Source organism: Falco biarmicus, chromosome 2, assembly GCF_023638135.1.
Source record: "Falco biarmicus isolate bFalBia1 chromosome 2, bFalBia1.pri, whole genome shotgun sequence".
NCBI classification, from domain to species: domain Eukaryota; kingdom Metazoa; phylum Chordata; class Aves; order Falconiformes; family Falconidae; genus Falco; species Falco biarmicus.
The window spans coordinates 75,589,403-75,601,422 of NC_079289.1; the positions used below are offsets into that span (position 1 = coordinate 75,589,403).

General features: G+C 39.6%; 1 protein-coding gene across 6 annotated transcripts in view; it reads left to right on the plus strand.

Moving 5' to 3' along the window:
• Positions 1-12,020, plus strand: part of ITSN1 (intersectin 1) — a 136,584-nt gene that overhangs the window by 221 nt on the left and 124,343 nt on the right. For 4 of the 6 annotated variants that reach the window (XM_056328931.1, XM_056328934.1, XM_056328935.1 and 1 more), the window contains exon 1: positions 127-264. The exons of 1 other annotated variant lie outside the window; for it this stretch is intronic. The gene's annotated coding sequence lies outside the window, so the exon portion shown is untranslated. Of the gene's footprint in view, positions 1-106; positions 265-12,020 lie in introns of those variants that run through there. One more of the 6 variants, XM_056328933.1, reaches the window with a different exon arrangement.

Sequence of the window (12,020 nt, forward strand, 5' to 3'; positions counted from 1 at the left end):
TGGCCTCTGATTGGCGGCACACGTCTGCCCGTCGCGCGGGGGGCGGGAGGGGGGCCGCGGCTGCGCGCGTCAGTACGGCGGCTGTGAGGGCAAGCGCGAGCCAGGGCTCCTCCCCCCCCGCCGCCCGCCAGACGGTGGCTGAGGAGGCAGCGGGAGGGGATGGTGCGTCTGGGGGAGGCGGTGGCGGACGCCGCTCCGGCTCCTCCATCCCCGCCGCCGTCGCCATGGGTGTGAGTAGGGCCCCCCGGCCCGCGCAGATATGAGGTACAGCCCGCCGGCGGCGGGAGCGGGCGGGAGGGAGGCGGGGGACCCTCACTGGGAGGGGCGACGGTTCACCCCAGGCCAGCGGCGCCCGGCGGGCATCTGCGGTGGAGCGGCGGCGCCTCTGCCCCGCGCTCCCTCGGCCGCCCCCCGCCTCCGCGCGGTACCGGGGGCCGGGCGTGTCCCGGTACCCGGGCCCGCTGACAGGCGCCGGGTGCCCAGCACGGAGCGAGGCGCCCGGCTCATCCTCGTCTGCCCCAGCAGCCGTGGTCGTCGCCGGTGTGGGCGGCCCGGGGGTGGGCGCGGAGCCGTGAGGCGGGCGCCCACGGGATGCGCCCCCTGTGCGGGTCCGGCCCCGGCCGGCTGTGTGTGCACGCCGGCTGCTGCGCGCCGGGGCGGGCGCCGCTGCTTGCCTTCCTCGGGCTGGGCTTTTTTTACACTATTATTCTTTTTAATGTTTATTGGCACCTCACCAGGGTGGTTTTGGCCGATGCCGTTTTCGCAGCTATGGTTTTGTGGGTAGAGGAAAGCGGGGCAATGCGGCGGGGGGAGCGCCCCGCTTCGTGTGCGCTGGCTCGGCGATGGCACAGCCCCCGCCGTCACAAGACAGCCATCGCTCCCGGGGGGAGCCGTGTCCCGGCCGCCCGTGTCCTCCGGGGGATCTCGGACGTGGAATGCAGGGGGTGGGTTGTGCGGCTGCGGGTAGCGGGTTTCTCTTTACTGTGTTAAATAACGATTATTCCTGCCGCCTCCGTCCTCTGTGCTCCCTGCCCCTTCGACGCGTACGGTCCGCCCTAGTGCGAAGGGAAGTAGGAATGCTATCCCTGACGGCTTGGAAAGGGCACACGACCAATTGAACGAGGGAATGTTGTCAGGGCGTCAGGGAAAGGAAACCGGTATATGGTCAGTTTTTTGTCCCTTCGTTTCTGTTTGCCTCGGATTAGCAGACAACTTTGTGGATAATATTTCCTGTGGACATCTTTTGTTCTGGTTCGATCCAGCTGCTTCATTATTTTGAAAAAAATGTGGGTTTTGCTTTTAGAAAACAGTATTTTCTGTCAGCTCTACCTTTCTGTGGGGCATGGATGTCATGATAGGGAAAGCACTTGCATAGTACATTAAAGGATATTGTTAGTAAATAATTTTTGTTAGGAAAATAACTAGCATTCCCGATGTGATGGTGTGGTACTCAGTAAAGCAAGAAACACTGTTTTCCTCCACCCCTTCCCACCGCCCAGTTCTAAAGTATGCTTTTTGTTTTGAGCTTGTATGGCAGTAATTATTTAAGGTAATAACCTATGTATTTTAACAAAATATTTGAAGTCAGTTATTTTTTTCCTAAATCAAAAAGCAAAATTATATTTTAGATACTGATGACTCTGGAGAGTGTAGACTGCAGTGTTACTTCATGCTGTCTTTGACAACCTTTCTTTCTTTTGCCTTTTTGTTCTAGTAACCAGTAACTTCCCTCAATGAATACAACCTGGTGATATTTTTATACAGTACACTTGATAACATACCAATTAATTGATTACTGAATTATGTCTGTTTAAAATGCTCACATTGCATCTCCAAAGCCCTGCTTGAGCGAGTGAGGTATGGAAGGAGGAGTCTTGTATGTCAGCTGTATTCAGATTTCCAAGTACAGGAGTAGGGGGTGTACTTCCTTGTGGATGATGATGAGGTGTATTGATTACATACAGAAGTACAGGTAAAGAAAACAGATGCATTCTTTTTGTTAACTTATAATTTAGGATATGTAGTCATCTAGGCATTAGGCGTACATGTAAGTCAAAGCAGCTTGAGCCATTTTAGCTTGCGTGATTAGTACTTGTATGCTCTCAGTGATTTTGGCAGCTTTACAGGGGTCATGTTTCGTACAGATGAACTGTTTCTGAACAGTTTCTTCAGTGTATTAAGCTCGAACTTCATTTGAGCTGAGCAGGCTTCTCTTTGCACTTGCTGCTTGACAAACCATGCTTAATTCTTCGAGTTCTGGTGTTCTCTCTATAATATCCTTCTGTCTTTCGTTCCAGATAAGATCCTTTTCAGGGTAGCTGTGTTTTCTTGATAATTTTCGTTCATATCCTGGTTCAGTGAAATAACTACTTAGAGTAAAATAAGAATTGGTATCTCAAAATAAGCTAATGACCTGAAGTGCCTGCTCTGTTTCTTGCTGCTGTTAGCTGTTTGGTGGAAAGTCTATGTGCCCTTTCCTTAATACCTCTAATCATGCAATTAGGATAGATTTGGATTCAGGAAAGAATGTGAATCTAGCAATTAAATAATTCTAAATTATGATGTTGTATAGCCTTTTCAGGTCCATCTTTATACTGTAATCATGGATTGTAATTTTAGTTTTCAGTACGATAGCACCAGGGAAAATAGGAATATAAGCTATTTGTAGAATAAAAGGGAAAATAAAAAAGTTAAGGAAAATGTGAACAATGGCTTGAGGAGTGGGGAGAAGGTGGTCATGGGGAGTTACCAGCTATGAACATTTCTTTGTACTGTCTTTAGTAATAGAGTAGAATAAAACATAGCCAGACTGATTTGTATGTAGTACATGTTTCAGGTGGGGATGGCTCGGTAGTTAACAAGCATGGAGCCAAAGAGGTCAGATCTTTATTTTTATTTTTTACTGTAAAAATAAACAAAGATTGCTTCTGCTACTGTTATCTGCTAGAAACTTTGAATGCTTGTTGCTATTGTATTTAATACAGCTGCTGAACTTGAAATGCCCCCTACACAGTAAGTTGGTTTTGTTTTTACTTGCATAGCATGAAATTGGGTGGTGTGGTAGACAATTAGAAATTTGGTCCAGTCTGAGATCTAATGATAGATTACTTGTGAACACAAAACCTTACTGTGAGGTGCTAACATTTCTGTATGATATATGGCAAAAGTATTTACCCTGTCTTTAAGAGTACACTTTCTAAAATTGAAAAAAAAATGTAACGGGTTCCACTGATTATTTTTGGGTGTCATTTTGTTGTAGGTATGTCTTGGTATTTTAATTGCAGATTGCAGTATTCATAACTGTATTTGCCAATCCTTCATACAACAAAACAAAAATTGTATAGTTTTGGAGTGTACGTTTAGATGTCTAGTTAATCCACGTGTCTAGAACAAATCCCTAGCACTGTATGTGAGCAAGCGATAGAGGTGGTCAAGTTCTTGATAGTCCATGCATCATTTGTATAGGAGAGGTTAGTTTCTAATTACTTATCTTTAATGCTTTTCTACAACTGAAACTGGAATTTGTCTACTTCAGTTTCAGAGGATTAATAGAAAATGTAAGGACATTAAATAATTTTGTGTGGGGAGAAGTCAAGAGAGGTATCCTCTGTCTTCCCCAGGAAGAAAGTTTTGGGTTTTTTTAAATTTCTGATGCAAAAGATGCATTTTTACAACACTCCCTTCAGTGCAATCAGTCAAAACGCAGAAAAACTAAATGACGTAGTACATACTTGGTTTGGTTTTCTCTTATTAAATGTATTAATTTACATATGTTGGATATTATCTTTTTCATGCGCTGTTTCTAAGGTAATTGGCTTAATGCTAGGATTGCTTCAGGGGTCATCTTTCCTTTTCTCTGTAGGGTCAGCTTTTCACAAGTGTTGTGTTTGTAAAATGCGTGTCTAGAGTTTTGAAATACAATTCATTTCCTGAAACCTAAATCTCTGCTGTATATTTATCTTTCGCAGCAGTTCTCGATCTCCCCCCATTCTGTCTCACATAGTTGGTTGTGCCCACAGGATATCTGTGGTAACCACAGTTTTGACAGTTGAAGTCTAAATATTACGAACTTCCAAGAGTTAAGTTTTTGCGTGATGGCAATCCTTGAAAATCATGGGCTTGATGGTATGTTCTAGTATTATAGATAAATATACCAGTGCTAATATTATAGCAAGCCCTAGTAATACTATTAAAATATTTAATTATTAAATTATTAAAATAATTTCAGTGAAGACCTGTTGTCTCAAGAGTTCAGGTTTTCCTTTGCATTTTGATGGGTAGATCCTAATTTCCATGGGGTTTCTTTACCTAAATATCTTTTAAGGATCTAGACCTGAGGATGACTGATCTACTGTAAGTGACTGGACAGTGGTTTATCTTCGCATCATTTCAAGATACATTTTACATTGCTTCACATAAATGCACGGTTTGTAGTAATAGTTGTTAATATACTTCCAAAATGCACATAACACGTGGGTTTAAATACATGGTTTCTGAGAGGGGGTTCCTGGTGAGCCACCCGAAGCGATTGGGACTTCTTTGGAGGACTCATAGCGAAACTCCTTTGTGTAGTACATTGCTTTCTGTACTTCCATACTTAACTGTAAATAATATTTACAACAATTAAATATACCCATGGCCCGTGACCTTGAGGTATATGTGAGGACTTGTTTACAGCATTTAGAATATTTCTAACTCAAACCACACACAATAAATCTAAAATAGTATCTTTGGACCAGTTTACTGGTCTGCTTATCTTTTAGCCATACTTTCTAAAGATGATTCTAAAGATTACAAAAGTAATTCCCACATTTTACAACTGAGAATAAAACAGTGGGAAGTCAAGTTTTTGATGGAATATATACTTCATAGTAGAAACTTACAGCTGGAATCGCATGTGCTGTGACCAGGTAGTCTGGATTTCCCAACATACTTGATAGTTAACCACAGTTTTTATCTTTTTGTTCTGGTCCTACACTTTTTAGAGGATGAAGCAGTCAATTTCTGACTGTTTAGTGTTGTGATTTAGTTTTATTTAAGTTTTTACTCAACAGTGTGTTAGGCATAACAAAATTACCTTCACTGTATTAACTACCCACAGATAACTTCAACATAATTTTTAAGACTTAAAGGACTAAAATAAACATCTCTGCATTAAAATTAAAGCTGTATTTGTGAGCACTTACTGAAGATACTGAGTGGCAAGTAACATAGAAAACAGTTTTCCAGTTTCTCAAATCTGACAGCCAGAGTTTCTGTGCTGATAGTTTTATTAGGATTTGAGGACCACCACTGTAATAGCTTATCGGCAGGCAGTTTTCCTTGTCTCTGATCACAAAGCAAGGGCAAAACCATGTGTAGAACCTTGTTAAGATTTTGAGGTAAAGACCGCATGCTAAGTCTTAAATGATACATTAAATGTATCAAAACCTGTAAATCAGTTACAGTTTTACAACATGTTACAAAGGTTTGTCAATGGTAGCAGATATGCTAATTGAATTGTTGCATTCCTTCTGTGATTCTGAAAGCCTGCTAAGATCCAAAGGTACCCATGTTAGAGTTGCATTGGAGAAAAAAGAACTTTTATTAATTTCTGATAGTACTTTTAAGTCTGTCAGTGAATACCTAGAAACAGTATATGAGAAAAATAATAAAATTATGTCTAGTTGTAAGTTTAAGAAAGAGCAACCACCCATCTTGGGGCTAAAAGAAACAAAGGTATCTATTGTTTTCTAAATAATGCTTATCCTGGGAAGTATACATTAACTTTTTGTTAGTTGCCCTGTCAGTTGAACTGTAAAGGAGAAATTCAGTATTGACTGCTATGAAGGTAATTCAACTGTATGTCCATACAGAATAGAACAGTCTTGGATGCCCATTTAGCTGAAGAAACTGTGTAAAGTCAGCTGAATGCTTAACTTTCAAAGGTCAAGGTGAATTTATACAAGGACACTTGGATGCTTATCAGTGATGGCTGTCTTCATATTATGGTATAACTTAACACTTATAGTTGGGTTTTGGAAACTTAGTGCTTGTATGTTAGCTGTTCATATGCTTGATCTGAAAACTGAAGATACGATTGAGCTAATTTAGTGTTTTGAGGTGTTTAAATAAAAAAAGTCTCTTATTAGTAACTGTAAAAATATATTTTCATGTTTCCTAGCTATGTATTACAATTTCAAATTCACAAGCACAGGAATATGGACTGCCCTGTAAACTGTGAGGTATAATATTGTAAGTTTTTTAAAGTAAGTTTTTTGATAGGTCATGGCAGGATTGGTCAAAACTTCAGTGTTATCTTTTCTGCCAGTCTTGCAGCCAAAGATGAGAAAGGCTGAACAGATCCTAGTTGCAGTTATGTTACACAATATTTAGATATTAGCTTCACATTGTTAAGCCCTCATCCTGCAAGCTATTCTGTATGAACATGAGCTTGTGCTCATACAAAGCTGGCAGTTGAAGAGAATCTGTTGCAATATATAGATGCACCTGTGAAGAGTTCCCTGCAAGCATGCGGCCTTCAGCTGTGTACAGATGGATTCCTGTGTTTGTGGTGAGGAGATTGACAGAAGCTCAATTACCCAGTCTAAGGTTCTAATAGCTTCCATAAATCTTCAGGATATTTTTGGGAAGTAAGATTTCTTTCTTTCTTACAGAGAATCATAAACGAAAGCTGACAACTTCAGAGTTCTGTTTTGTAATAAAATGTCAGTAGTTTGGCCATTACCAAAGGGGATGGCGTAATAGTTTGATTTCTTGAACAAAATACTGACTTTTTTTTTCTTTGAATCACGTGTGAGTCCCAGTTGGATAAACTTGGCGCTCTGGTTTTCTCAGGCAGACAGGTAGACTCCTGTGATATTCAAATTTGGGGTTTTTATTTGTTTTTGCATGGGCATCCAGTGTAATTGGTTTTTTTTAGGTAACAGTTCTCTGGTCTGGTCCTTCTGTGCACCTGCTATACCTGTGCTGCTGCGATGTTTGCTTTCCTAGCTCCTTGCTTTCACCAGTCAACATTCTTCTTATCTATTCTTTTTTTCTTCTTTTTTCTCTCTTATATCTGGGTTGGTTTTTTTCACTTTAATGGGCCTATATATGTCAGTAGTATCTGAAGGGTGGCAGGTGTTCTTTCCTACTTAAGCTTTGTTTTTTGATATTAATTGATTTTGTTCCATTGATGTTTGTAAGAACCAATCCCAGCAAGGAAAGACTGTAAAATAAACTACTGGAAAGAGTTTGTAGAGCTGCCTGAAATACTTTTAAAATTTTCTCACAAAGCAGCATTCCATTTTAATACCTCTGTTCTTCAGTGTATGCTCAAATTGCAGAATAGCATAATAAACAATGAGAAGGAAGACTTTTTTGGTACAATGAAGTTGTGTGGATTTCAGTTGCTGTAGGTGTTTGGGCAAATACTAACTTTAAAAACCAGACACGTAACAAGGTTCTCCCCCATTCTTTTCCAACTATTCCTTATAGTTGTCTCTTTTTAATTCTGGTTTGTAAAACTCTAAAGTCAGAGGAAGACGTCAAAACATAGAAGTGTTAAAATAGTAAGCAATCTAATAAGCTTGTAAAAGAACAAATACCAACCTACTGTTGAACATAATATGCTAATTTTAAGAAATATGATAGAAATTAAGTTTGTCTTGTAGATCATGTCTGCTGAAAAGTGATACTGCTTCAAGGAAATATTGCCAAACTGTGCTGAGTGGCCAGAGGAAAAAGGCAAATGCATTTCATTTTTTTGTGTGGTGTAGCACTTGCCTAGCTGTAACATTGGCATTACTGATAAGCTCTAACTGGCTGAGGTCAGGAGACATTGGCTTATCAGTATGTCTGTCTTAATGTTCAAAATTCCTGTTTGCCAAGAGTCCTTCAGATGGCATTAGTTGTACAAAGAGGCTGATATTGGACTTCTTCTGAAGAGATCTTTAGTTGATGTGGAACTAAAATAGTTGTATCCTCCCACTCTAATAGTGGGTTCCTCCCACTATTGGGCCATTATGGTCTCTGAACCAGGCTTGCTGATAGGAAGCTGCTGAGGGTGTTATCCCTGCTCAGAACATGCTTCATTATCAAGTTCTTATCAGATTAATCTGAATGTTGTTGAGGCTTGTATAGCATTTTCATTTTAACAGTTCCATGCTTTTTTGATTAATTAGTCATCATTTTTGCAAAATCAGAAGTTATAGATGAACTGTTAAGTCCCATAGCTCTGCACAATAACTGGAATCCACTATTGTGAAACAAATATGAAATACTCCAGATACAGTGCTGATTTTAACATGTCAAATGCAGCAATGGATTGATTCCTTAAATGTGTTGCAAACGTACATTTGGTGCTACTATTTAAACTCAACATCTAAATCTGAAGGGATTGCTTAAAATGTGTGTTCTCTATAGATGATGCAAACAAAATAATTTTGGTTTGTGGTTGGTTTTTTTTTTTTTGGAAGGAGCAAAGAAGATGCATCCTTTTGAGTCAAGTACTCAATGCTATTCTGAACTGCTGACATGCTATTGTATGACTTTTAAAAAATTAGCTTATTTGTATTAACTAGTTGGGTGAGTTTAACCTGAATGGTTTAACCTGCTGTTATTTTAGAACTTACAAACAAACCCATCAGTATTTACATAATAACCCAGAAATGTCCCTAAGTAAAACTGTCTTCTAACTAAAAAACCCACAACCAAAGCCTCTCCAAACTTACCGGATGTGTTCTACAGACTTATGTAAGATCTTGATGGTTTGGTGCTCATTACTATTCTTCCTCTCTCTTAGGAAATCTGGCAAAGTTTTATTTTAATTTCTTTGTGTTACCTAAGACTTTTCATGTGATGTTATTGGGAAGATCCTGGTGAAGACTGTGGACTAGTTAGTGATAGCATTTGTACGGGCAGTTAAATGGAATTTGAAACCTAAATTTGCATTGGAAGCCTGTTGTCCAGAACCAAGTGGTAGTATTTGACATGCTGTGTGAGTAAGAAAGAAATAAAGGAATATTGGTTTAACAAAAGCAGCATAGTATTTTTTTGGGGGTGTGTGCATCTGAGACTAGCTGTTTTAGTATCAGAACATCTTAATGCCCCCAGATTAGAGCTACTGGTGTTGTGGGAGAAAAATAGAAAAGTTTGAAAATACTTGAAAGGCCTTTCTTCAAAAGAAAGAAGGCAAGCCTTTCCGATTTGAACATCACATGATCCTATGGAGTCTAACTCTTAATTTGGGTAAGGTCTTTGGACAGCAAAGACTAATTTTGATGTGTTATGGTATCTCTGGGTATTTAGGCACCATTGTTTACGTTGTTGCTTGCTTCTTTGTCAAACTACAGCATAAAACTTTAGGTTTCAATATGAGATTTCAGAATTTTATGGGCAGGTGACAAACTGGTAGGATCTATGCTGGTTTCACTCTGCTCCTGCTTGTTTCTTGATACAGACCTTGGAGTCCTTACTGGGAAAGGAGAATTGTGGGACTAAAAAGGGTAGGAATATGTAGAATCATTTTTCTTTTTTCCTTCCTGGTCTCACCACTTGCTTGGAGGCAAGGATAAGAGAAATGGAGCTGTGACCTTTCTGCATCTTGGCTCTTACTAGTTGTTGGCTTGAGGAATTGAACGTATTCCAGGGATGACATGTTAGCTGAAATTTCAGCAGACTGAAAGACTGTAGTCTTTTCAGCTGGTAGTTGTTTCTGGATACTCGGTAGGCTCCATTGATAGCGGAATAATAAACCTTCTGCCTATTGTGTGTTGTGGAATTTTAAGGACTTTTGTATAAGAGGGAGGATTCTTCCTTTGGTGGTTTTGATAGATGATACAGTTTCTGTAACCAGCAAGCATATGAAGCTTCAGAAATAATTTTGCATTTTTTTTTCCTGCTTTACATGCTTCAAGCAGGAAAATGTTACACTGTAGCTCCAAGGAAAAGGGGATTCCCTGCTGGAGCTGCTTAATTCCTAGTTTCTGGAATTTGTTATGGCAATGCCAAGTTCCTGCTTTTCTTGGCTTACCTTGATGCAGTCCTGAATTAAACCACCTGGGTTTAGTTAGGAAAAGCAAAGTACAGGCTAGCTGGGGCAGGGCAACAACTAGATTAAAATAGCTTTCCGGAGTGTATGTAGGGAATATAGTCATGCTGAATCTCTTAAATGGTCATCTTCAAAATCAAAATTAGGCATTCTGCTTGGGAAGTTCAAAACAGTGACAGAAATGTAGTCTTTTTTTTTTTTTTAAAAAAAAAACAAACAACAAAAACAACAAACAACACAAACTGTCAAAAACCTGCAAGAACAAATCAAGAACGTTGACTTTACTAAACTTTGTGCTCTGAAATGAAACCTAGGAAGACCACATATTGAAATTATTGTGAAATTTCATTTCCTTTTATATGCTTTATTATTCTTTCCCAGCTTCAAAAAGGAAAAAAAAAAAAGGGGAGGGGGAAAAATAATAAACTAAACAACAACAACAAAACCAGTTAATTGAATCCTCCAAAGAGAACAATGCTTGCAATTGCTCTCCACCTGAGATACTTTTTAGCTAGAAAGGTTTAAAAAGACAGTGAAAATAAAGGGCAAGAAAAGGGCAGAGGGCTAGAAATAGCCAGGGTACACCAGTATGCAGATTTCCAAACTTAGTTTGGTTCGATTCTCATTTTTAGGGTGGTAGCATCAATTTCCAGTTCTGTACAAGGCCATGAACAATAGGAAACCCTTGGCTTTTCTGGTAGTCCTCAGGTACTTTTCTGAAGTAAGCAGACATGCTCTACAGCTGGGAAAGAGAGATGGAAAAACACTAGGTTAACAAAATTAGCCAAAGAGGAAAAATGGGATCCTGTCTTAACTAAGGTATTGTATCTGCCTGCTGAGTTCATTTGTTATCCCTGTACTATGTTATGGAACCAGATGCATATAATTACCAATAATTCCATCTTGTATTAGCTTGGCTTTGTCTCTCATTAAAGATTAAAGACTTTGTTCTATGAAGATTTAGGTAGAAACAAAGCCCTATTGCGATGAAAAGAAACAGACAGGTTACCTAGTTAGGTGGCTTCCACCTTTCTTTTGGTTTGTAGACCTCTAAAATAAGTCTTCTGGAGTATACGCACTTTGGGACAATGTATATAAACTTAATATTAGGCTAGATCTTTCTTAGTTATTTTTGCAGATTACCTAGACGTTTCCTGTGTCTTGTATATGGGATAAGGGAAACAATGCTTTTGAATTCTCGTGGTCTCTCATTCTTGTTTTGCTAATAAAAATGCTTTAGCTGATGTGCTTATAGGCATACACTAGGGAGATTGAACCTTGTTATAGATAGGCACATCAGGAAACTTACAGCAGGAGTGTTTGCATCTAAACAAAGACACAACCAAATTACTGCTTTCTTTTGAGAGCTTACAGAATCCAGATTACTTATATGCGCAACTACCACTGTGGAGCTGACATGTTCATGTGACTTTTGAATCTCCAGAAGATTTCTTAATAGACTCTTACAGGGGACATAGAAGTATTAATAAAGTTGGTCTGATAGTCATGTGGTGATGGGAGTAACCAGTGTGGAAAAAAGTCTCACAGAAGTGCTACTTCAGAGGAGATGCTTTTTAAAGAGTGATGGTAACAGCAACTTACATACCTACAATTTGTGTGTGTGTGTCTATTTACCTGTTCTTGGTTATCTGATTTGTTTTAAATTGTCCTAGTTTTGTTATGACCTCAGACTTGCACTGTGTCTTGAATCACAGCAGTGAACATACATTTCTCCTCCCACTAGGAACAGGTTAAATTTGTTGGGAAAGTATCTGGCAGTTGTATTCAGTTCATTCTGTTTGAAAAATATCTCAGCAGCTGGTTGCTATAGAATCATTATCTCTTCCAGATTTTAATGTTTAGGGGGTTGGATACAGTGCGGAGGTTATTGGCAAGGTAACTGAAAAAATGTGTTCTTTCTCTTGGGATGATGCTGGCTTAGTGCCTCTTTGTAGGACTACTTTATTACTGTTTTTCAATGGTTTGC